This window comes from Octopus bimaculoides, chromosome 30, assembly GCF_001194135.2.
Source record: "Octopus bimaculoides isolate UCB-OBI-ISO-001 chromosome 30, ASM119413v2, whole genome shotgun sequence".
Taxonomy (NCBI): domain Eukaryota; kingdom Metazoa; phylum Mollusca; class Cephalopoda; order Octopoda; family Octopodidae; genus Octopus; species Octopus bimaculoides.
The window spans coordinates 4,937,614-4,942,157 of NC_069010.1; positions in this window are offsets into that span (position 1 = coordinate 4,937,614).

Sequence of the window (4,544 nt, forward strand, 5' to 3'; positions counted from 1 at the left end):
GCCCAATGTACGAAGGTCTTGCCTCACCACCTCAGCCCAGGTCTTCCTGGGCCTACCTCTTCCACGGGTTCCCTCAACTGTTAGGGTGTGGCACTTTTTCACGCAGCTATCCTCCTCCATTCTCACCACATGTCCATACCAGCGCAATCGTCTCTCTTGCACGCCACAACTGATGCTTCTAATGTTCAGCTTTTCTCTCAAGATACTTACACTCTGACAAAAACAGTCTTTTTTAGGTTATCATTTCTATGTTATTTTTCTATGTAGATTTCTAATTGTCATAACGTAGAATTCAAATGTTTGTTTTCCTATTTCTTATTTTGATTTCATCAGTCGCTGACGTCACCAATATTTGAATGACATTTTTCTTAAATGCATTTACTTTTTATTTTATTTTTATTTTTATTTTTATTTTTATAAAACAATTAATGATCCAATGATGTCACCATTGGATGAATGACGGAATATCTTAAGTTGAATTCGATTTAGGCGTTTCTTTTTGTTACCATTTAGTAACCGCTAATTTTTTGAGATGTTCTGTTGGAATTTCACTAATTTTGCATAACCTTGATAAGGGGACATAAAATCTCAATTGGTTAAGGTCCAGCAACTGACAAGCAAATCTGTGCTATTATTGAGCAGAATATTTGCTATAACGATATTTCTGCTTCAGCAACTCAGTGCTGAATCTGTGTGAAATGTAATGGGAAATAGGTCAGTTTCAAAACATTGATGTCCAGGTCATAAAAGCAATGTTTGAGGAGAATACTAGTCATTTCCTTTGATTTCTAAATAGAAGCAAATAGTATGAAAAATGGCTAATATTTCCTTCAAACTTTGCTTTTGTCACATTTATTCAAACCCCAAGGAATCCCTCGCAACACAAGGGTATAATGTTCCCCACCAAATATTGTCAGCCATTAAGGGACATACTGGAGTGGCTAAGGTCCAGCAACTGACAAGCAAATCTGTGCTATTGAGCAGAATATTTGCTATAACGATATTTCTGCTTCAGCAACTCAGTACTGAATCTGTGTGAAATGTAATGGAAAATAGGTCAGTTTCAAAACATTGATGTCAAGGTCATAAAAGCAAATATGAAATAACAGTTACTGACCAAAGACAACAAGCAAATCTGTGGTATTGGTCAGAATATTTACTATAATGATATTTCTGCTTCAGCAACTCAGTGCCGAATCTGTGTGAAATGTAATAGAAAATAGGTCAGTTTCAAAACATTGATGTCAAGGTCAGAAAAACTATATTTCAAGGGAATGGTAGTGATTTCCTTTGATTTCTAGATAGGAGCAAATAGGAAATAGCACTTACTGACCAATGACAAATCTGTGGTATTGAGCAGAATATTTGCTATAATGATATTTCTGCTTCAGCAACTCAGTGCTGAATCTGTGTGAAATGTAATGGAAAATAGGTCAGTTTCAAAACATTGATGTCAAGGTCACACACAAAAAAAAAAAACAAAGTTTGAAGGGAATAGCAGTGATTCCCTTTGATTTCTAAATAGAAGCAAATTGTAAATAACACTTACTCACCAAAGATAGACAAAAGAAAATGAAACGAAAATATTGTTACACAATATAATACAAGAAAAAAACTGATTTGCAATCACCAGACTGTTTATATGGTGCTATGCAAAGCTTGCCACCAACTCATCTATTGATTGTAAAAACAAAAATGATATAAATATTTGTTTAAACAACAACAACAACAACAAACACAGTAATGACATCAATAGCAATCATTTTAATCATAATAACAAACAATATGTCAATACTTTGGCTGTGATACGCACACCTGTTGTTATAGACATCACACCTGTCCAGGTGTGTCATCTATAACATCACTTACCTGTATTAAACACGGACTGTCATCCCCCACCTCCTTCCAAGCCCTGAACCAATTTCTAATGTAGGCACAAGTAACTAATTTTGTTTTTGAAAGCCTGGTACTTATTTTCTCGATCGTTTTTACCGAATGATTAAGCTATGGGGACATAAACACACCAACATCGGTTGTCGAAAGGTGGTGTTTGACATTGTTGTTGTTGGCACTCCGTTGCTTACGATGTTCAAGTTGATCCGATCAACGGAACAGCCTGCTCGTGAGATTAACGTGCAAGTGGCTGAGCACTCCACAGACACGTGTACCCTTAACGTAGTTCTCGGGGGATATTCAGCGTGACACAGAGTGTGACAAGGCTGACCCTTTGAATTACAGGCACAACAGAAACAGGAAGTAAGAGTGAGAGAAAGTTGTGGTGGAAGAGTACAGCAGGGTTCGCCACCACCCCCTGCTGGAGCCTCGTGGAGCTTTAGGTGTTTTCGCTCAATAAACACTCACAACACCCGGTCTGGGAATCCACAGGTGTTTGACATATACAGACACAAAACCACACACACGCACAAGCACATGCACTACAGGCTTCTTTCAGTTTCCATCTACTAAATTCACTCATGAGGCTTTAATTAGCCCAAGGCTACAGTAGAAGACACTTGCCCAAGGTGCCGTGCAGTGGGACTGAACCTGAAACCATGTGGTTGGGAAGCATGCTTCTTACCACACAGCCATACCTCTGCTTATAAAATATCAGGCTGAGTAAAAAGTAAGCAACGTTTTGAAACATGAAATTCATCTCAATATATTTCAACAATGCGCAAAATTTATTTATCAAATTAAGTACCATTACAATCAACACATGTTTGCCAATGAGTTACAAGTTTGTTGGATCCTTCTGAATTGACGGGCACCACTTGTTTTCTTAACGAAACACTTTCAAACTTGGGATACTGGCAGAATGCGTCATATAAAACATCTTTTTCTCTTAGCCTCCTTAACAAAAATTTATATATTGCAAGTTATTTCATGTTACAGTTGTCGTATTTCTGTAATTTCAATCAATCACTGACGTAATTGTTTTCAACTCAATAGACGTCAGTGATTGGTTGAAATTACCGAAATACGACAATTTTTTACATGAAATAACTTCGAATACAAAAATTTTTATCTGTTCTATAGCACAAAATATACAAGTATTCGAAGTTTGAAAGTGTTTCGGTACCAAAAACACTACATAGAACATAAATGAAAAGTGGTGCCCGTCAAATCAGAAGGATCCGAAGATGCTTGCCCGAGGTGCCACGCAGAACAATGTGGTTGGGAAGCAAACTTGTTACCACACAGCCACTCCTGCGCCTTTTTCTATTAATATTTCATAATTATATACTTTCGTTAAAGAAATATCCACATTAGGGCATTAAAATACAGTTAGACTGTAGCAAACAGTCTTCACACAGTATGCTTGACTGGGGGGATTGGTTTGGCTAGACTAAGTACAGGTGTTCTATGTTTGCTATGAAAAAAAAAAAGATTTTCATAATTTCATGTCCAACTAAAATAAGACACAAAATTTTGGATCCCACACCCCAACCCAATTCTCCCGGTGGGGCGTGTGCTCCATGTTGGAAATCACTACTAGAATATCGCCGACATCCAACACAGAGAAATTTCGGATCTTTCTGATTTGACGGGCAGTAATTGTTTCCGCCTCAGTAGACGTCAGTGATTGGTTGAAATTACCGAAATACGACAATTTTTTACATGAAATAACTTCGAATACAAAAATTTTTATCTGTTCTATAACACAAAATATACAAGAAAAAGAAGTTTGAAAGTGTTTCGGTACTAAAAACACTACATAGAACATAAATGAAAAGTGGTGCCCATCAATTCAGAAGGATCCTGCTTGTTTATTCTGGTAACATAAAAATCTGGAGTTCTGGAGCTGATGGACTCTTTGAACGCGCTTTCAGCATCGGTCCCATTTTTTTAACTCCTTCTCTCGCAGGAAACCATCACGAAGCTTGAAAAAGTGATCATCGAACCCTGTACCTCTCAATTTCCAGCTGTGTGCTCTGTACTGCATATGTTGGAGTAGGTATATACATATATTGAATGTATGTATGTATGTATTACTCTTTTACTTGTTTCAGTCATTTGACTGCGGCCATGCTGGAGCATGTATTGTATATATATATTGTATGCATGTATGCATGCATGTACATATGTATGTACATATGTATGTAAATCTATGTAAATATATATATATATATATGTATTTTTCATTTAAAATGCAGAGATGCCTCTAATAGGACATCTACTCGCTAGAAATAGCAGCAAAAGACTACATACCACAAAAGTTAGGGATAATTTCGAAAGGAAATGAAAAATAAAAACTTTTACCAATCTATATTCTGTACCATGGTTTCAAGTCAATTTTAGTAAGATAAAGATTATATCTTACAAGGTCGGACTATCGTCAGCAGAAATGACCAGACAACATATGAAGCACGAATCAATACGCAGCATGGTTCGTGTTCCTATGTCTAATTTTTCAAAATATACCGCGTATTTACGGTTTACCTAATCGGCAGCAAATACAAAAATGCAAAAATGCCGAAATTCCTTCAGAAAATCATCCAAAAAGAATTTTATCATTATTAATAAATTATAGGGTAGCAAAAAAA